This window comes from Nyctereutes procyonoides, unplaced genomic scaffold (assembly GCF_905146905.1).
Source record: "Nyctereutes procyonoides isolate TBG_1078 unplaced genomic scaffold, NYPRO_anot_genome, whole genome shotgun sequence".
Taxonomy (NCBI): domain Eukaryota; kingdom Metazoa; phylum Chordata; class Mammalia; order Carnivora; family Canidae; genus Nyctereutes; species Nyctereutes procyonoides.
Genome location: NW_026575125.1, coordinates 11,522,569 through 11,545,504, shown reverse-complemented (window position 1 = coordinate 11,545,504; position 22,936 = coordinate 11,522,569). Strand labels below are relative to the sequence as shown.

The following is a 22,936-nucleotide window of genomic DNA, read 5'->3' as shown; positions in this document are numbered from 1 at the left end:
TGGAAATACTGTCACAATAGGATCACATCAGTTTGTTAGAACAAGAGCTCTAATGCGTGAAGCACTTAATGTGTGGCTCATGTTGTGCAAAGAACTTTGCACGTGTTGCCTCCCTCGGTTCTAACAACGACCTTGTGAGACCAAGACCTTGACTCTGTGAGGTTAGAGTCAAGGAGACTGAGTCTTAGAAAAGTCAGAAACATGTCCAAGTTCTCAAAGCAGCAAAACCAGTGTGCCAACCTAAGCATGAAGGTAATTGTTTAGTGTCAACATACTAGAAAAATTACCTTATGCTAGGTGAAATTAGCCAGACGGAGAAAGACAAATACCGTGTAATCTCTTATATGTGGAATCTACAAAAAAAAAAAAAAGCCAAATTCATAGAAATAGTAGAATGGTAACCACCAGGGCCTGGGGTTGGGGGAGATGGGGGAGATGCTGGCCAAGGGCTTATAAGCCTTCAGTTGTGAGATGGGTGATTCCAGTTAATAATGCCATGTTGTGTATTTGAAAGTTGCTGAGAGACTAGATCTTAAGTGTCAATAACTCAACACACACACAAATGGTAACTACGTGAGGTGATGAACGCATTAACTAGATTGTGGTAATCATTTCGCAAAGAATATGTATTTCACATCATCACATTTTACCCCTTAAATATATACGATTTCTTTTGTTAGTTATACCTCAGTAAAGCTGAAAGAATAAAATGTAAAATCTTAAAAATATTTTTCAGCTAACTTTTATTGGGGGGAGATGTAGTGAACCTTTATTTTTTTATTATTTATTTTTTTTTGTAGTGAACCTTTAGACACATCCATCACATCCCTGAATCTCACCAACAGCCCCATGGAGTAGGCGTCATGATCATCATAAGGAGATGAAGGAAATGAGGGGTGGAGAGATTAGGTGACTTGCCCAAGATCATACAACTCTTAAGTAAGACAGAGCTGTGATATGTTGATCCCAACGTTTTTCTGGCTGAGCCTTCAACGGCTCTTCTCTGCTGACTGTCCTGTAGGTCAAGCTGCCATTCAGAGCCCCCCAATGCTGACACCCAGTCCAGTCTCCCCTGTCCCAGCCTGGCAGCCAGTTCTAGGCACCACTGAGGGAGGGCATCCTTTATTATTTAAAACTCCAGTTTCTAAGTTGTTGATACTGCTGGAGTTAGGAGGCTTCGGGGAGATTGTGTGAGGGGCCTGGGAGATTAATTTTGGTGGAAATTCTGGCAGAAGAGAATGTGAAATGGTGGATGCTTCAGAGATTTAAAATAAATTGCCGTTGTGTGTGTGATTTCCTTCTCCTAACACTCTGGGGGCTGACTAAAGGAAAGCAATCGGATGTTTGCCCCAGCCCCAGTGCTGTCCCAAGAGTGATAAAAGCCTGTCTGAACCGGGGCCAGGTATTTGCCTGAAAGAGGAAGTCAGGCATGTATAGAAATATACACACAGCGGGCATCAAATGGGGGGGAAGTGTTTAATCTGCCTTTTGAATGGATTAACGGTTGGCTTTAAGAAGGCTTTCTGACTTTTGGCTGTGTAGACTAGGAGGAGAGGCCATGCCACATAATGAGGATGAGCACCAAGGAAGAATTAGTTGTATGTCTGCCATCGGCAAAAAAGAGCCATAAAATTATTTCCAGGGAAAGCCAGACTTCCTCATGTCAAACTGGGATAGGAAAAAAAAATCACCCGCAGAGGATGCTTTCTATCAGTGTTGGAAAGTGTTTGCTTTCAAAGGCAGCATGGTATAGAGCTGGGCTGCCCGGTACACTGGCTACTTAGCCCCACGTGGTCACATAGCACATGAGCTGTGGCCGTTTCCAACTGAGTTGTGCCGGAAGGGTAAAAAGACACACCAGATTTCAAAGACTTAGGAGGAAGAAAGCCAAGTATCCCCTTGATCACTTTTTAACACCAATCACATGCCAAAATGATACTATTTTGGATAAATCGAACTAAATAAAATGTTAAGATGAATGTCACCTGTTTACTTTTTAAAATGCGACTATGAGGAAATGTGAAATTACCTACACGGCTCGCATTGTATGTCTGTGGGAAGGCAGCGGTCTAGACTCTGAGCAGGGCTTTGAGGTCCGAGAACATTGGACTGAAATTATCCCTGCTGCTCACTTGCTGTGTAGCCCTGGCAGGAGAACACCCTTCTGAGCTTGAGTTTCCAGTTACGTGAATTGGGCAAATGACTGCCTCTACTTTCAGGTGATTATGATGGCAAAGTACTGAGTTTATTCAAAGTGTGGACAGAGAGGCCCACCCTCGATAAATATTAGTTTTCTTCTTCCCTTCTCCCTTGCCACATAGTTTGAAAACCTGGAGGGAAATGATTTTGGATTTTGAATCCCATAACCTGGCCAACTACCATTCAAGTGTCAAGAAAAATTGAGACCTTTTAGAGATGCGGAGACTCATGGAGGCACATTGAAAGTGCTGCTTGAAGGTGGAGCTTACAGAGTCGCCTGGGTGGCTCAGTCGGTTAGGCATCTGACTCTTGATTTAGGCTCAGGCTGTGATCTCTGACGGTTGAGAGATCGAACTCTGCATTGGGCTTTATGCTCAATGGGGAGTCTGCTTAAGACTCTGTCTATCCCTCTGCCCCTCCTCCCTGCTCTCTCTCTCAAATAAATAAATCTTAATCTTCTTTAAAAAGAAAAAGATGTCACAGTGTCACCAGAATGAAAACAGAAGCTGAGACAGATGGGGCACAAGAATCACAGTGGTCAGCAAAATACCAGGAACAAGCTATTGATCACTGTACATGATTATGGAGGCAAAAGTCAAATGATAATAATAGCACTAATGATACAACCCAGGATCTGAAATCGTAGATGTCAGAAGGGAAATGAAAGAGGAGGAAGTGAGATTTCCATTTTGTTCGGGAGGAAGATTTAGATATAGATTGCAACTAAAATACTATAATTTTACAATTTTACTTATGCTTTGGTTAAAAATTTCAAAGTAGCAAGTAGAAAAATAGAAAAATGATGATCGTTTCGAGATTGCCAAAAGAAAAATAAGTGGAACAAAGAACAGTGTGTCAGCACAACAGAAGGCAGGAAAGTAAAAAGAAGAAATAAGGGCAGGTCATGGTAAAGAGAACAAATGGAAGAAGACGGCATGAATAAATCTAAGAATATTAACAATTGCCTCAAATATAGATAGGTTAAATATGCCTTTTTTTAGAAAAGCAAAAAAGAAGAACAGATTGGTTGAACAGTTTAAAAGGCTAGCAATATGCCATTTACGAGAAACAGCCTTAAGGTGAAATAACATCGAAATATGAAAAAGTAAAGTTTGAAAACATAGATCATTGAATGCTAAAGTGAAAAAAAAGGGGGCAGAAATGTTAAATTCACAAGAGTGAAAGTCAAAAGTAGTAAGAGAAAAAAGGATGATAGTGACAGTAGGTCCATGTCTTTAACAACATCATGGCTATGGACAGCAGAATTTTGAAATAGGTAAAGGAGGGGAACCTGGGTGGCTCCTTGGTTGAGCATCTGCCTTCCGCTCAGGTCGTGATCCCAGGGTCCGGGAATCGAGTCCCGTATCCGGCTCCCAGCGGGGAGCCTGCTTCTTCCCCTGCCCATGTCTCTGCCTCTCTCTGTGTCTCTCATGAATAAATAAAAATCTTTTAAAAAAGAGGGAAAAAAGAAATAAAGGAAAAACGAATAGAAATAGAGAAGGATAGACAAATTCCCAAACACATCGGTAGGCTTTAACACAACTTCCCAGAAACCAACATCCAAAACTCAAGAGCGTTGGTAGGTAGGGCTTTTCGTTGGAAGTTTATGAAGTTTGTATATTTTCATAACCAACAGATTGACAATAACATTCTTTCCAACCATGTATGACAACCAAGTCTCCAAAGAAGCAATCACAGGCCATGTTTTCTGATCACAGTGCAATACAGTTAGAAATTAATGACAACATCAAAGCCAACATACCCCCAAATTACTTCTGCCATGAAGAGGAAATGAAAGCAAATTATAAGGTTAATCAAGGTCAATGATAGTCCTACGAGAAACAAAGCATGGTGGGCTGGGGCTGCCCCCGCTGCAGTTGCTGCTGGCTCAGACCCCCTGTCTCATCCCCGTGGCCTCTGCTGCTCGAGGGTGGATGTCTCCACACCTGCTGCACCTCACCCCCCCCCCAGAACTTGCACATTAGCCACAGCACCTTGCCCACCACTGGCCGCCCAGCTCCCTCCTGCAAGAAGGGAGTCAAGGAGTGTGCTTGTTGTGATGAGCCCTGGGTCATCTATGGAGGTGCTGAATCACCCATATTGTCTCCCTGAGATGAATACAACACTGTATGTTAACTAACTGGAATTAAAAGCTTAAGAAGTGTTTCAGTGATGTCCTGACTCTACTTTTGGTCTCTACAAGAGGCATCACGGCCCTGCTGAACTTAATACTGAGGTACAGCAGCATCTGGTCTCCGCTGTCCATGGCTGAGTGTGATGTTTTCCCCACTGTCTCTTCAGATGAATCCTATACTTTACTTGTGAGTGGACCAGTGGCTTTACTCAAGGCCACCAGAGTATGGAAAGTATGATGAGGATGCCATGAATTTTAAGAAATTTAACGTTCTTCACTAGCACAGAGTCTTGCCCTTATCAGAGCGTCGCATTCTCCTATTCTTTGTCTCGTGTTTATACACCAAATGACTCCCATTGGTGACCTCATAGGCCTGGTTACAAGGGATTTGAGTCATACCAGAATTTGATAGCCCTGGACATACACAGTCTTGGGGAAGAGTTCAGAAAGACATCGTGACTCCATGTTACAATGGCCCTACGCAGTCCGGAGAAGCTATCAACCCTCTTCTGAAATCAACTTACAGCTCCCTGTCTAAATTTTTTAAAGAAATTAGTACAGTGTTTCCAGATCAATCCATCCGCCTGGGAGGAGATCAAGTGGAATTTAAATGTGGGGAGTCCAGTCCAGAAATCCAATTCTTTCATGAAGCAGAAAGGCTTTGACAAAGGTTTTGGAAGACTTAGGATCTTTCTATGTTCAAAAGCTTCTGAGTTTTGTTTCAACCATAAACAAGGATCCACAGTCTGGCAAGAGGTTTTTGATGATGGTGCAAAGCTTCAGTGAAGCACTTCAGCTCAAGTCTGGAAAGATCAAATGTATGGTGAGGAACAGGGTGAAATCACAGCAACTGGTTTCCCTGTGGTCCTTTCTGCTCCTTGGTACGTAGATTTGATTAATTATGGACAAGGCTGGAGAAATTCCTATAATGTGGATCCTCTCAATTTTGATGGTCCTCAAGAACAGAAAAAATTTGGCATTGCTGGAGAAGCTTGTCTGTGGGGGGAATTTGTGGATGCAACTTACCTCCCTCGGAGATTATGGCCTCAGGCAAGGGCCATTGGTCCAGAGACTCTGGAGTCATGGAGACATCAAAGACAGAGAGGATAGGGGCACCTGGGTGGCTCAGTCAGCTGAGCATCTGCCTTCAGCTCAGGTCTTGATCCCAGGGTCCTGGGATGGAGGCCCACGTCGGGCTCCCCTCTCCCTCTGATCCTTCCCCCTGCTTGTGTTCTCACTCTCGTGCTTGCTCGCTCTCTCTCTCTCAAATGAATAAATAAAAAATCCTCAAAAAATTTTTTTAAAAAAGACTGACTTCTCCAGTGCTTAATAAAATATAAGATGCATTTTGATTACATCCAGGAAGATAACAAAGTGTCCGTTTTCACCACCATACTGCCATAGCAGGAAGACAGAGAAAAGATACAAGAGGCATAAATATTGGAAAGAAGAGAGAAACGCGTCTTTGCTTAAAGATAGTACTGATTATCTGTTTTGAAAATCTGAAAGATTTCTCTGAAAAGTGATTAGAACTATAAATAATGTTCATATAATTAAGGAAATAGAAAACAAAAACATAAACACTAATAGCCTTCTTATACTAGCAATAACCTATTTGAAAATGGAATTAGGGACGCAGGAGTGGCTCAGTGGTTGAGTGTCTGCCTTTGGCTCAGGGCGTGATCCCGGGGTCCTGGGATCGAGTCCCGCATCAGGCTCCCCACGGGGAGCCTGCTTCTCTCTCTGCCTATGTCCCTGCCTCTTTCTCTGTCTCTCATGAATAAATAAAATCTTTTAAAAAAGAGAAAATTGTATTTAAAAAAATTACATTCATAGTATCAACAGTAGCAAGGACGTTAAAAAAGTAAATAAAACCAGGACAGACTAAACCTAATACAATCTGTAAGATTTAGTTGAAGAAATTAAAGAAGCACTTTTTCCTGAAGGATATTAAGTAGTACCTGAAAAATGTAGTTATGCCATGTTTCTGAAAGATACAACTCAGTGTTGTAAAAATATAAGCTTTTGTCAAATTCATGTATAAAGTCAATGCTTTTCCACTTGAAATTCCAACAAGAAACTGTAAGAGGAAGTTGACAATCCAAAAAAAAAAAAAAGACAATCCAACTCTAAAATTCATATAAAAGTGAAAAGGTAATTAAAGGAGCCAAGAGAGTTTTTCAAAAGAATATTGGGTATAACTGGCCATATCAGAAACAAAATATAAGTACCCCATGAGGCCATAGGAATTCAAATAAACATGCATCAGCTTCTGAAGTCTCTTTTCTGTTCTATTAATACATTTCTGTTAAAGTATTATAGAGTAGTTAGAAAAATGGTGTAATTTGCTACCTATGTGGAAAACCAATATTTTAGATTCCTAATTCACATCTCTTTATTTAAATTATTTATTTCCTAAGAACTAAATTTCAGTTGGAGTCAAGAGCTAAAAGTAAAATCAAAATAAGGAAATTATCAGAAGAGATTTAGGAGAACGTAAATGAATACAATAAACTCCAAACTATTGTTATTTAAATGGAAAAAGAAATCACAATATAATACATATATGTGTTACATCAAAGTAGACAAAAACACCTGGGCAAGGAGCTGGAAGAATCCCTATCAATAGGCCAAGAAGTGCTTACTTCTAGAAACCACCTAAGTGTTCAGCAGGGAAAAATGATCTTTAGGACATTTTATTTGGTTGAATTAAAAAGGCAGGTCAGGGCAGCCCGGGTGGCTCAGCAGTTTAGCGCTGCCTTCGGCCCAGGGTGGGATCCTAGGGACCCGGGATCGAGTCCCGTGTCGGGCTCCCTGCATGGAGCCTGCTTCTCCCTCTGCCTGTGTCTCTGCCTCTCTCTCTGTTTCTCTCATGAATAAATAAAATCTTAAAAAAAAAAGGTCACCCGGACACCTGGGTAGCTCAGTGGTTGAGCATCTGCCTTTGGCTCAGGTCGTGATCCTGGGGTCCCGGGATCAAGTCCCACATCGGGCTCCCTACGGGGAGCCTGCTTCTCCTTCTGCCTATGTCTCTGCCTCTCTCTGTGTGTGTCTCATGAATAAAATTAAATAAATTTTAAAAAGGCAGGTCACCAAGATATATATATATATATATATATATATATATATATATATATATATATATATACATACTTATAATGTGGAGTCATAGAGAATTAATATAAGGTAGAAGGACTAGAATGATATTTAATAATTTGTAAGGAGTGGTAGAGTTTAGGGAGGGGTTGGTGACGCGGTATGGACAGTGATTTGGGTACTTAGCTCTTCAGCCCTACAGTGCTGTGCAGCAGAACTTTCTGTAGAGAGGGAGATGTTTTGTATCTGTGCTGTCCCGTTCAGTAGCCCCTAGTGACACGTACCTGTTGAGCCCTTGAAATGTGGCTAGTGTGACTGAGGAAATGAATCTCTAATCTTACTAATTTTTTTTTTAAAAAGAGTTTATTTACTTATTTGAGAGAGAGAGAGTGAGCAAGAGAGAGCATAAGCAAGGGGAGAGGGGGAAGCAGCTACTTGCTGAGCAGGGAGCTGGAAGTGGGGCTAGATCCCAGGACCCTGGGATCATGACCTGAGCTGAAGGCAGATGCTTAACCGACTGAGTCACCCAGGTCCCCCGATTTTACTAATGTTTAAAATTTAAATAGCCATGTACGACTAATGGCCAATGTGTTAGAAAGTGAAGCTCAATATACCTTTATATTGTTTGGAAAAAAAACCTTAATTTTTTAACAATAAAAATGTCTATCTCTATTACGGTTTAGGTTATGCTGGGATGACAAAATGTTCTTTAAAAAACCCCAATCTGAGACTTAACAAACGTTTATTTCTCTCTCCTTTTGCATATGTTCTTCATGAGTTGCCTGGTGGGCTGTGCTCCATGCATTGTCATCTTAGGACCTGGACTGATGCAGCCTACACCTGCCGCTTCACTGGTCACCATGGTAAGAGGAAAGAGATGATACGAGGTCTCATGGGGGGCAATTCCAAGCCTTTCTCCTGGAAGGAATTAACATTATGTCCCTTTTTGAATTTCATTGCTAAGAGCAAGTCTCATGGCCACCTTGAGTCTAAGAGAGTAGAGAAATACAAACAGACCGGATGCCCAGAGAGAGGTGAATTTACACACAGCTCTAATGTCTACCACATTTGCATAATTTCCTTTTTTTAAAATGATTTTATTTATTCATGAGAGACAGAGAGAGAGAGAGAGAGAGAGAGAGAGAGAGGCAGAGACACAGGCAGAGGGAGAAGCAGGCTCCATGCAAGGAGCCCGATGTGGGACTCGATCCCAGGTCTCCAGGATCACGCCCTGGGCCGATGGCAGGCACTAAACCACTGAGCCACCCAGGGATCCCCACATAATTTCCTTTTTAATTAAGAAAGGAAGGAGGAAAAGCCAAGTGAGAAACTGGAGCTCAGACCTCTATGGTAATATTCATAAAAGTTTGATCAGTATCTGAAAAAGTTACTCACCTACCCAATTCCTCATTTATGTAAAAAACAGTCATCTTTGGGGCGCGTGGGTGGCTCAGTTGGTTGAGTGACCGCCTCTTGATTTTGGCTCAGGTCATGATTTCAGGATGGTGAGATTGAGCTCTCATGTGGGGCTCCTTGCTGAGCTTGGAGCCTGCTGAAGATTGTCTCTCTCCTTCTCCCCCACCCATGCTCTCTCTCTCTCCAAAACAACAAAAAACAACCAACCAAACTCCCTCCCCCCCACAATTCTTCGTTTGCAGAATTGGAGACCTTAGCATATGCTGAAACCGTAGGTTGTTGCTTCTCAAGCTATTTTGGTTGGCTACCTGGGGAAATATTTCAATAGGATTTAACAGTTCTTATCTTGTAAGGCATTCAGGCTGATACTGAATACATAGCTGTTTCTTCCCAAATAATAATTTATTTTGAGAAAATATACCAATTACTGATAATACTATGATTAATGATATTTCTGCAATGATGTGCATGTGTCTTCTAGTAATATGATCATGTATGATTTTGATGGCATCTGGAAAATTGATAGAAGTGAGAATTTACTGCTCATTTCCACTCTTCAGTGACTGCAAATGAAAGCAATATCGTATAAGAAAGTATAAAATACTTATTGGAAAAAATGTGATGGTAAACGAACCAGGAATTCAGGCCACCCAAATTCTAAAGAATGAGTCTCTGGGTCCCTGTAAGAACTGATTTTGCTTACTATGCACAGGTTTGAGTCTTATAAGAAGCTAAGGTGGGGGAAAAAATCCCCATTTTATCCTGTGGAAACTTGCTTTATCTTGTTGGAGTCTAGGCACTAATGGGAGAATACATTACTGACTCTTCTATTCAGAGCTTCTAGAAAAGGGATATTGTGCTTTATCAGTGACTGCTTCCTGCATCTGTTGCCTAGTCTGGGTCAATCCTACATTCACCTGGGTGGTATTATTTAAGGCTCCTTTGTGCTGTTGAGCAGTGCTTGAAATTCAGTGTGTTTCAAACCCGGCCCATGTCAGAGCACTTAACCCTTTGAATGGGAATGAGTTAACTAAAAGTGTTGAAGCCCACTGAGCGAACAGCCTCATAACACAGCTAATACTCAAACCATGTTAGGATTATTGAGCCTATTGCCACAAGAAATACCATCCCCTGGAAGAACCGTGGACATCTTGGTATGGGGGATCTGGGAATGCCTCCTTAGAGGGCTTACGCTGGTGCTAAACCCTCTAAGGAAGATTTAAGAAATCAGGGCCTCTTCTAGCTTGCCTGTTATCAAGGAGCTGTGACCATTTGGTGATTTGGTATTTTAAAATAATGTTTATTTAGGAGACAGGAGGATTAAAGCAAGGCTTGAGTGGTCATTGGTAAAGAAGCAGCAGTCATCCATGTCGATTGTAAGAGAGGAATGTCTAATCATTTTTGTGGTTGTGGGTTGGACTTGTCTGAGCATAGTTCTTTTTTTTTTTTTTTCAGTCAGCTTTGCTTATGGTTGAGAGTATCAGGATTGACTCCAATAGGGCTGTGTTTCTCAGGCACGTGGCTGCCTCCATGTTTAGGACCTGCGCCTGGTCTCCTGTATTTAATTACTTCAGTAGGTTGAATTTCAGTGGAATTGCAAAGAAACAATGCATTGTTGAGGTATTTGAAGAGGAAATTCACCAGATCTTAGTAAGGTGTCGTAGGGTGAAAGAGGGCTTCAGGCAGAGGACAAGTATAGACAAGGAACCTGAAACAGACAACTATTCAACTGTATAAATGAGTTGACTGGTTCCAGATGAGCACTGGTACATGCTGATCGTCATTAGGGGTGCCTACTCATCACCTGTATGCACCTGCAAGAGGAATGTGGCGATTGCAGCAATGGCCTCAATTCCTTCCTCTTCCCCACATCCTTACTCTTTCTTTGCCTTGGCCTTATTATAGTATATATCCTCCCCTTTTGACTTTGGACTTGGCATATGATTTGCTTTGGCCAATGAAATTTTCAGCAGATGTAATGCAAGCAGAAAAGACTTCTTTGAGAAAATGAATTAGAGCCATAATCTGAAAAATGAGAAGGGGTCAGCTAGGCCAAGGAAGGGGGCAGGCATGGGAGGTATGAGATTTCCAGGAAGAAGGGAGAGTACTTTAAGAGATTCAGAATAAGGGAGCAGGGACTTCAATGGAGAAGGAGTGCTTTGAGACTGACGAGAAAAGCAGGGCCTAGAAAACACTCATCTTCCACAAGCTGCACGACAGATTTGGGAATTTCTCCTACAGTAATGGAAAACTATGGAAAAGGCTTAACCTGAGAGTGACATGATCTAATTTACTTTTGTAAAAGCTTGCTTTGGTTGCAGAGTTGTTATTATAATTAGAGAGAGAATTTGGGACAAATGAGCCCTAGCATTTCCCCATCTTTGTCAGGGTGCCATGCAATACAAATTGGCTCTCTCATTTGTTCTATTAAAATCAATGACTTTGTTTAGGCAAAGTGGCTTCTGGACATTATCCCAGAGAGAGGTTAGAAGGGTACTTCATAATATTCTAAATTTACTAAATGAAAATTAGAGAGCAGCCAAGAGGATTGATTTTGGGGTGAGCCAACAGTCCTTGGTGGCACGGGGCCAAGCAAAGGAGGGCCATTAGGCTGAGTTTAGAAGGTTGAGGCCATAGGTAGCTGAGGAGCTGCCATTTTATTTCAGTGGTGACTCATTGTGGAAATGAGGTTGATAAGAATAAATAGATTTTTTCAGTGTGAGAACTAAAGCGCACAACCCTTTCCAGCATAGCCTCTCTCTAATTATTCAGATTTGGATCTCATCTGGAGGTGTACTTTGAGGCTGTGTCATGTGTCAGAACATTAGATTCTCTCATTTGGAAACTCAAGAGGGCTTATATCGCATAGCCTTTCGTAGGAACACAAAATTGAGACAAAAGTGAGATCAGATGACACGAAGTCTTAGAAACTTGAAATTCTGAGAACAGGAAATAAAATCACAAGAAGAAATTTGGCTTGCTTTCTAAAGTTGGCTTATTTGCTTTTAAAAACAAAAAGCCTTTAGAAGTATTCCCAAAATGGGCTTGTGGATTGCTGATTTTACTGGTTACTTAAGTTTTGGGGCCTCGTTTATCTTTATAACTTGATGTATCCATGTTTTTAAATCCAGAATGAATGACTTATGAGAGGAACTTTGGTCACACCAAAGTTCTATGCAGACTAAAGTATTATGTAATTGTTAGGAGAGCACATTTTTAGGAAGTTGAATTGTGCAAGCATAAACTGTATTAAATATTGACAGAGGTTTTAAGGGTTTCTCGAGTTTAACCCTGTTCACATTTTGTGCTAGATAATTCTTTGTTCTGTGCACTGTAGGATGTTCAGCACCATCTCTAGCCTCTACCCACCAGACGCCACTAGCACCCCCCAGCACACATTAGTGACAAATAAAAATGTCTCCAGGCATTGCAAATGATCCCTGTTGTGCCAACTCACCCAAGGCTGAAAACTGCTGGGTTAGATATGATCTGTTTTTGAAAAAAAAAAAAAGCTTCTTGTTATGTTGTCCTATGGTTTTCACCATGGCTAAAGCTGTGAGTGAGAGTACAGGGGTAAAATGTCAGAGGTACTAGTTGGAGTTTTGGAAAAATTTTCACTGGTCTCTAAAGAGGGAGAAAGAATCTTAAAAATGTGTGTGTTTATGTGTGTATGAGTGAGTATGAGAGAGAGACACTCAAGATCTACCTTAAAAAATTTTATTTATTCATGAGAGACACACAGAGAGAGAGGCAGAGACATAGGCAGAGGGAGAAGCAGGCTCCCTGTGGGGAGCCTGATATGGGACTCAATCCCAGGACCCTGGGATCATGACCTGAGCCAAAGGCAGATGCTCAACCACTGAGCCAAGAAATACTTTTAAAAGAATTTACAGAGGTCTCATGATTCAATGTATTTTGTGCATGTGACAGAGCATGAAAAAATAAATATTCATTGAATGAAATGTTCATTAAAGTCAAGTTTGCTTTTTCTATTTACCTTTAGATATTAGAACAGGAATTGAGAAATGGTGTGGATTACCAGGATAAAGGGCTGCTGACTGAGGTCATGTGATTGTGTTTAAAAACACGTAGGAAGGGCCAAATAAAACTGGTGACTACAAACAAGTGATAAAGGAAATTGAGAAGATGGTTTTTAGAAATGACTTTCATTTAAAGAATTACTGGAATATGAAATGTGGAACGCGGCTCCCTAGGGAAATAGCTGAAGTCACCAAGCATCAAGTCATTTGAAACAGGGAGGGATGACTCATAGCATGTCTTAGGAGAGTGTGGCTAGCCCTGAAATACTGATGGGAAGATTAGCCCAGAGAAATTAATGAGATAAACGTACATGTCACCAAATTATCAAAAACAGCTACAGATGAAAATGGAGAATACAAGTAATCCATTCTTTCCAAACAAGTGAAACACCCAGGTGCAAATAACTCTGCAAGGTGCTAACAGGGAGTCATCCTCATATAGCTGGGAGATGCCCAGTGTGGTTAAGGATGTGAGTTCTTGAAACAGACCGTCTGGGGTTGAATCCCAGGTCTCCCACTTATTAGCTGCATAGGATTGAACACATCATTTACTTTCTCTGTGCCTCAGTGTCCTCCTTTATAAAATGGGGAGAATAATGGCCATGCCTACTTATAAAGTGGTCATATGGATTAAAGGAGTTCAAATGTGCAGAGCGGTTACAACTGATTTGTTCTATTTAGGAAATGTTAGCTTTATTTCTGCACAGGAACTCATGGTTCAAGGAGACTATGACTTGCCCATAGTCATGAATCTAGACAGGCACAAAGGTAGGCCTTGGACTCTCCATTCACGTCATCTTCTTTTATGTCAAGCTGTTCTCCATGTAATGTACCTGTACACATGTGCATGTGGATTGGGGGAGGCAAGAGAGAGACATGGAAGCAATATTAGCAAAATGCAATTGTTTATTATTTTATATCACTTCCATAGCACTATCATATTTGAGTCTCAAACCAACTTTATGATACTAGGTTTTGTTTATTTTATTTTATTATTTATTTTATTTTTTTAAAAAAGTTTTTATTTATTTATTCATGAGAGACACACAGACAGAGGCAGAGACATAGGCAGAGGGAGAAACAGGCTCCCCATCATGACCTGAGCCGAAGGCAGGTGCTCAACCACTGAGCCACCCAGGCACCCCCATACTAGGTTTTAAAAAGTCCTCATTTCATAGATATAGAAATGGAGATTCAATAGACAAGCAATTTGCCTAAGACATCAGACTGATGAGTCATAGACCTTGAATTCAAAACCAGGCATTCTGACCTCCATTTGTGCCCCTCTCTTCCCTCTCTTTGCACTCAACTTTGCACCTGTGGCTAAAGCTGGATGTGGGAGAAATGATAGAAGAAGCACATGTGGGAAGCATAGCAGAAGGAGGCCTGATGTCCTGCAGGCGAGGGCCATCAGGGAGGGCTTGTTGGAAGAGAGGACATCAGTCTAAGTTCTTTCTCTTCCTCCTCCAAAGAGTTCTGGAATTCATTCATTTAATTCCAATCCCCCTTCCACATCTTCTATCATCTCTTACCGGGATTTCTGTCTTCTGACTGGTCAATCCATGCTCTGCATGCAGCCCTAATGATTGCTCTGAGGAACAAATCTGAACGTGTCACTCCCATCCCCATCTCTGCCCTCACCCCTTTAGTGACTTGTCATCCCCTCCAGAGCAAGCTGACCTCCTCCAGGGCAGTTGTAGTTCTTCAATTCTGGCCTATGCTCCTTTACTAAGATCTGCGTCTCCCCACTACCCCAATGCTTCTTCCATGCTAAAATACATCTCAGCCCAAACCTGCTCCACATCCTATGTCATAAGGAAAATACAAATTACGATAACAAAGAGATACCATTACACACCCTATTAGAATGGTCAAAATCTGGAACCCTGACAGTACTAACTGCTGGTGAGAATGTAGAGCATTAGGAACTCCCATTCATTGTGGGTGGAATGCAAAATGGTATAGTCACTTTGGAAGACAGTTTCTTGGTTTTCTACAAAAGTAAACATACTCTTACCTTGCAATTCAGTAGTTGCACTCCTTAGTATTTACCCAAAAGAGTTGAAAGCTTCTATCTACAAAAAACCTGCACACAGATGTTTATAACAGCTTTCCTTGTAATGGCCAAAACTTGGAAGCAGTCAAGATGCCCTCCAGTAAGTGACTGGATAAACTGTGGTCCATCTAGACAATGGAATACAGACACTCCTCGGAGATATTGCAGATTCGGTTCTAGAGCACTGCAATAAAGCGATTATTGCAACAAAGTGAGTCAAGTGAATTTTTTGGTTTCCCAGTGCATAGAAAAGTTATGTTTACACTATAGTAGGGTCTATTAAATGTGAAATAGCATTATATCTTTTAAAAAAAAACCCAAGGTACACGCCTTAATTAAAAAATGCTTTGCTGCTAAGAACTGCTAACCACCATCTGAGCTTTCGGCCAGTCATAATCTTTTTGCTGGTGGAGGGTCCACCAGCTGCCTCCATGTTGAGGGCTGCTGACTGGTCAGGGTGGTGGTTGCTGAAGGTGGGGGTGGCTGTGGCAATTTCTTACATTAAGGTGACAGTGACGTTTGCTGCATCGATTGTTTCTTTCATGAAACATTTCTCTGTAGTATGTGACACTGTTTGATAGCATTTTACCCACAGTAGAACTTGTTTCAAAATTAGTCAATCCTCTCAAACCCTGCCGCTGCTTTATCAACTAAGTTTACATCATATTCTAAATCCTCTGTTGTCACTTCAATGACCTTTGTCACATCTTCACTGGGAATAGATTTCATTGCAAGAAACCAGTTTCTTTGCTCCTTCATCAGAAGCAACTCCTCATTCGTTAAAGTTTATCATGAGATTGCGGTGATTCAGTCCCATCTGTGGACTCCCCTTCTGATTCTAGTTCTCTTGCTGTTTCCACCCCATCTGCAGTCAGAACACACACCGCATGTATTGGTTAAGTTTGCCTTCTTACATGGGTACAATCCACGGTGCCCCTGAACAATTACAGTAGTAACATCAAAGATCATTGACCACAGATTCCCACAAGTAGAATAATAATGAAAAAGTTTGAAATATTGCAAGAATTAGCAAAATGTGACAGAGAGACATGAGGTCAGCAAATGCTCTTGGATAAATGGCACTGATAGGCTTGATGCCGGGTTGCCAGAAACCTTCAATTTGTTTAAAAAAAAAAGCAACATCTGCAAAGACTGTAAAGTGAAGCACAATAAAACAAGTTGTGCCTGTATTTTCAGTTTCCCCATTTTACAGATGAGAATACTAAGGCTCAGAAGTCAGGGTGGACCTCATTCTAGGTTTAGAACTAGAATTCGGGTTATGCAATATTTTTAAAAAAGATTTTATTTATTCATAGAGACAGAGAGAGAGAGAGAGACAGAGACATAGGCAGAGGGAGAAGCAGGCTAGCCCAACGTGGGACTCGATCCCAAGTCTCCAGGATCACACCCGGGCTGCAGGTGGCACTAAACCGCTGCGCCACCAGGGCTACCCCGGGGTTACGCAATATTGACTGTCCAATTGCTCTTAGATGTTGAGTGCTAAAATGATCTGCTAAACGTAAGGACTCAGCTTTGTCAATATGGCCCCAGCTTATCCTCCAGTCTATGACATGAGTCAGTTCCAAAGGTCTAAAGAAGAAATTGAACAAAGTCTTAAAAACCAGGGGATATTATGCAGAGCAAAATCAGTCTGTAGGAGAAAGACAGATATCATATGATCTCACTCATATGTGGAATTTAAGAAACAAAACAGATGAACATAGGGGAAGGAAAGGAAAAATAAAATAATCTCATGTAAAAACAGAGAAAGAGGCAAACTATAAGAGGCTCTTTTTTAAAAAAGATTTTATTTATTTATTTGAGAGAGAATTAACAGGGGAAGGGGCAGTGGGAGAGGAAGAAGCAGATTCCTCACTGAACGAGGAACCCGATGTGGGGCTTGATATGGGGCTCGATCCGAGGACCCTGAGATCGTGACCTGAGCTGAAGGCAGATGCTTAATCAACTGAGCCACCCAGACACCCCACCGTAAGAGACTCTTAAGAATAGAGAACAAACAGGGTTGCTGGATTGGGGATGGGATGGGGGGTAACTGGGTGATGGGCATTAAGGAGGGCACCTAATGTGATGAGCACTGGGTGTTATATGGAAGTGATGAATCACTAAATTTGACTCCTGAGAACAATACTACGTTAGATGTTAACTAACTTCAATTTACATTTTAGAAACCTCCACAAACAAACAAACAAACACAGGGGCTAGCTAAGATTTGAAGTAGCAGAGAAAACAAGGAAGGGCCATGCAAGGGAAGAGAAGTAACAAATGGAGAATTAGGAACATTAAATACTTGACAAGTGGTTTATGTATTAACTTAGAAAATGTGATTCACTGGCTTTTTGTTTTAAAGGAATAATGGCCACTGATTTTCATTTCCAACCCAAACAGATCTCACAGTTACCAGCTGGCCAAGAAACCTCTACAATCCCCTCCTTCCCTGAGTTGCAAATTCCAGACCTGTTAAGACATGGGGTCCTACAAATGGTTAAAGGCAGAGATCATGAAATGTAAAACTGTGTCCTGTTTTGAACGTTTCAAGTGAAAACAATGGGAGCCTTCACATAGAATCTACTTGATAAATATGGTCTGGGGATGCCTGGGTGGCTCAGCGGTTGAGCTTCTGCCTTTGGCCCAGGGCGTGATCCCGCACCGCAGTCCTGGGATCGAGTCCCGCATCGGGCTCCCTGCATGGATCCTGCTTTTCCCCCTGCCTGTGTCTCTGCCTCTCTCTCTCTCGGTGTCTCTCATGAATAAATAAAATAAATGAATCTTAAAAAAAAAAAGAAACAAAGGTAAGTAATCTACCCGATAAAGGGTTCAAAGTAAGAGTCATAAAAAAATGCTCACTGTATAAAAAATAAATAAATAAAAAATAAATTTAAAAAATATGGTCTGAAAGTTGAAATGGAATTAGCATGTGAATGTCCTCCACGATGCAACCGGTCTTATCAATTATAGCCACCACGCAGCCTGAGCACCTCGCGAAGAATTGCCAATAAAAAATACTAAAATAAGCTTTGCACAAGATGGGAGTATCATGACATCTGTTTTCAAAATTACTCTGCTGTAATTGTTGCATCTCATTATAGTCGGTAAAAATTGTATTCTTTCACCTGGGATAAGAGCATGTGCTTTTAAATAGCATCACTTCAGAAATGAGGATTGCAAATCCATGCTAATTATACCGTTGTGTCGTGCCTGCCATAAAGAGAGGATTCTCGCCAATGATTTGTATCGGTAAAGATGTTTATGGCTGTGGGCAGCAATAAACCCCACATCAAACTGACTTAGGGAATTAATGTAATAGCACGTGCAACAGGAAGTCCAGAAGTAGAGTGAGCTTTGGGGATTCAACAGTGCCATTAGGGACTTGAGTTCTTCCTATGTCTCCCCTCTGAGGCTTTGAAATTGGCAAAAAAGAGAAAGAATTGCCTCTTAAGCCTGCAGGGTGGGCCTCATCCTAAGGCAAGCTCCTGGGGTTGCTGGATGCTCTCGTAGGTAGGAGGAGGATGGCTGCGGGCTGCAATCTGCATCCCATCCACCCTCGAAAGCATCTATCAAGTGAGGGGGAGGCTCCTCCTTCGTCTCTCCTAAAACCGAGGAAGCTTTTTTCTCAGATGCACTCAGCAAGTCTCTCCTAGCATCTGTCTTTGCTCCAAACTGGCTTAGGCCTGCCCAGTCCTGAACTAATCACTGGCGAGGGGGATGAAATTTGCATGGTCAGCTGTGCAAAATGGATTCTGAGGAATTCCCCCCACAATATCCACCAGACTATGATATGTTTTGGCTCAATATTAAACCTTCATAGGACAGTAAGGAAGCCCTCTCTGGAAAATGGCAATAATCCCACGAAGTATGGTTTAATGTAACAGACAACACAGTCTCCTTTGATGCATTGCAAACTGTCAACATTAGAAGTGGAAGCCCCTGCACTAAGGGGGGGGGGCATTTGATGGGATGAGCACTGGGTGTTATACTACATGTTGGCAGATTGAATTTAAATAAAAAATTTTAAAAAGAAGCTACATAAAAATTAGAACAAACCCAAGGGGGGGGGAGTAGGAGCACCCACCATCCCATAAGTTTCTGTTAGTCCCAAAGATTTTTGTGGCAAAATCGGACATGCTCTGAGAAGTAGCCCCGTAAGAAAACTTCCCTAGGTCTGTTCTCTGATGTCACTGTCCCTTCCTTTTGGTTTGACCTTTGCAAAAAGGAAGGAGTCATTTCTTCTTAAAACTAGGCCCCGTGGTTCAGGAGCTTTCTCTCCACTCTTGTGGTCCAGCAACACCACATCTTTTACCTTTACCACCATGGTCCACTCTGTTGAGGTACACAACTAGATTTTATGGTAACCCTGGAAAAATTTGGATTTAAGATAGTAACTGCTTATTGGTTGGCTGCTGTACACTTAAGGTAATTCGCAAATGTAGTCCTGATTGGGCCACGGTTATAAACCCTTAGGGCAATGCCACGCTACCTTTAATGTGCGTATGAATGACCATGATCTGGTTGGAGTGCAGATTCTGGTAGAGTAAGTCCTCAGGAAGGATTATGTGACAGTCAGCAAGACAAGGAAAGCTCCAGGGGGGCATGGTGAGATGATGGCATGCTAGGACATGGGTGGGAGGAGCAAAATAAGCTTGGGGGAGGTCGCTTTGTAATTTTGTACTGTTCCTAGGGAAGGTGGAGGACTGAACCAGAGGTATTGGATCTGCTGCCTGTGGACCACAAGACTTAGCCCAGCGGAGCCTTCTGCCCACACAAGCCTCCATGAGATAAAACATGACGTCACACGTGTTAAGTTTCTTTGACTTCTTCCTCTCTTGCATTTCCCAGTTCTAGATTTCATATTGAGTGATATACAGTCTCACAATCTGCAACTAGACAACTTACTTTCCAGGTCCTTCGCACAGTTTTCCGGTTGGCCACCTGCCCTCAATTCATGGCAATTGTCAACTTGCTTGAGTAGGCACCTGCCAAGCACTGGTGTTCCCACGAAGGGTGATACCCATCTGCCCCTCTGCCTTCCAGTGTGACATTCTTCACCACGTACCTGACCTCACAAGAAAAGGTCTGGATGACAAAACCAGAGGCACACCCCTCTCCAAGATCTTCAGCGTATCTTTTCCACTCTCCACTTGAGACACACGCACACCGGCAGGATGTTTGTGAGATCTAGAGGGAATCTGTGTTCCTGGAGGGGTCTCCAGAACTGTTTGAGGGGAGTCTTCCTTTCCCATTAGCCCAGTGTTAGGGAGAGTGATAGGCAGAAAACAATTCTATTTCTTTTCTTTAAATTTTATATATTTATTCATGAGAGACACACAGAGAAAGGCAGTGACACAGGCAGAGGGAGAAGCAGGCTTCCTGCAGGGGGCCCAATGCGGGACTCGATCCCGGGACTCCAGGATCACACCCTGGGCCAAAGGCAGGCGCTCAACCGCTGGGCCACCCAGGCATCCCGATTCCATTTCTTTCATCTAGTTCAGCGCCTCTTCCAAAATAAGCATTTCCTTTTAAGCATTGCTGGAAACCATTCATCCAGTTTCTGTCTGAACTCCTCTGAGGCAAGCCATTCCTTTTTTTTTCTTAATATTTTGACAGCTCTATATTTTAGAAGTTCTATATTCTTAGCTGGGAACTGGCATCACTGTATCACTTCCTCACTTTGGCTCTAGTACTATTTTTTTTCATTCCTCTCCCACTTAGAAATTCTTCAAAAACTTAAAGGCAGGTATCAATTTCCCTAAGGTTTCTCTTTTCCCCAAGAAAAATTTAATGATTCCAAATATAATGTGATTTCTATACTTTATTACCGTCATAACTCTTCCTTATGTCTTTTTTACCATTATCCATCTTGATATTGCCCAGGACTTTCCCAGTAAAATTTAAACATTAGGACCAGTCCCTCTTTTGAGGTGAGTACTAGATATTAACCCAGAAGAAGAATCATTGGCATGCTTGCTTGCTTGTTTAAACAGCCAGTTAGGAGCATAGACTTCTATCGCATTTGGGCCAACTAGAACACCTAAAACATCCTCCTTTCCTTTCCTTTCCTTTCCTTTCCTTTCCTTTCCTTTCCTTTCCTTTCCTTTCCTTTCCTTTCCTTTCCCTTCCCTTCCCTTCCCTTCCCTTCCCTTCCCTTCCCTTCTTCTCTTCTCTTCTCTTCTCTTCTCTTCTCTTCTCTTCTCTTCTTCTCTTTTCTCTTCTCCCTTCTCTTTTCTTCCCTTCCTCCCTCCTTCCTTTCATCCTTTTTCTTAAATAGGAACAGCTAAAAAAAATAGGAACAGCTATTAAATAAGCCATCTTCCATCCTAGAAGGTAGTTGACATAGTACAAACAGCATGGCACTTAGAATCAGAAGGCATTCGTCCAAGCTCTGGCTCTTACCACTTACCAACCTTGAATAAGTCACTGTCCTCTTTGGGCCTCCATTTTTTCACCTGAACACAAAGCTCTTCAGAAGATCCGCCTTACCTAACTGGTGGAGTTCTCTGGAAAGTCAGTTTGGCAATACATGTCAGACACTTTTCCTGTTTGAAAACATGATACAAATTTTATTAACGCTCAGGTGTTATTCCGTGCCTGTTATTCCATCCTTCAATCCAGCACCTATTCTGTTATCCCATTAATCCAATTTAATTCTTGAAGGTACTAAGTCTGAACTAATGCATCAAGATACTTCCTGAGTTGAGTAAGACAAAGTGAGTTAATAAGTTTTAGCTCAGGGTTCATTCTAAATCAATTTCAATATGATCACTTTCCTTTTGATGTATACTGTTTTGGTTTTTGTGCTTGTATTTTGAGAAGAATTTAAGGCAAAAAGAGAAAGAAAAGCGTGAGAAAAAAATATGTGAACACAAGATGGTATTTTGTGTGCCATTTTTATTTTTGTGTTTTTATGTGTCTAATACGCAGAACATTGCAGATGGAGTTGAAATCCCCTCCGTCCTCCTTTCCAGTCCCATCTCCCATCCTCTCCAGAGTTGACTGCCAGTACAAAGCGACCTGCATCCCCCCAGCTGATGTTCCTGTGTCTTACTACGTAGATAGACATCCGTGAATGACATATAACAGGGTGTGTGTGTTTAAAATGACACAAAGGCAATTATACTATGTGTATCCCACTGCAAATTGCTCTATTTAATCAGTGGTGTGTGTTGGAGATCTGTGTTGAAACATATAGTTCATGTATTCATTCTAGGCAATGTGTTCAATTTATGCACATAGCATATTTATAAATTCCTCTATTGACCAGTAATTAGGGTGTTTCCCGGTTGTTTTGTAATTGAAATGACGCTACAATGCCCATTATTCTAGAGCTCACCTGATGTTTCTGTGCCAGACTTTTCTCCAGGGTTTATCCATCAGAGTGGAACTGTGGAGTTCCAGGCTATGCACATTTTTAATGATAATAAATGCTGTAAAATTGTTCTTCAAAATGGTTATGTCCATTTTCACTCCCACCAGCAGTGATGAAAGTTACTTTCCCCCTACATCATTTCCAACACTTTGTATTTACAGGTTTGAAATAGCGTCTCGCCTGAATTTCTGAGTTTGAGGGTCTTAAAATTATATTTATTAGGCATTTATATTTTCCATTCTGTAAATTGCCTGTCCCTATCTGAATTCTTTTCCACATGCTGCTGTATCAGATCATCACAAGGGTAGTGGCTTAAAACAACACGAACTTATTATCTTACAGTTCTGGAGGTCAGAATTCTAAACTGGGTTTCACTGGATTAAAATCAAGATGATGGCAGGGCTGCACTGCCTCCAGAAGCTTTGGAGAAGAATTTGTTTCCTTGCTGTCCTGTTTTTGTAGAATGTTTAGCAGTATCCCTGACCTCTATCCACTAGAGCCAGTAGCACCGCCTCCCCCCCCGCCTCGCCCCCGCATTGTGACAACCAAAAATGTCTTTGGACATTGCAAATGTCCCCTGGGGGACAAAACCACCTCTGGTTGAGAAGCACTTA

At 41.7% G+C, this 22,936-nt stretch overlaps 1 pseudogene; it reads left to right on the top strand.

Moving 5' to 3' along the window:
- Positions 1-4,438: 4,438 nt before the first annotated feature.
- Positions 4,439-22,022, top strand: LOC129517822 (beta-hexosaminidase subunit beta-like; annotated as a pseudogene).
- The last annotated feature ends 914 nt before the right edge of the window (positions 22,023-22,936 follow it).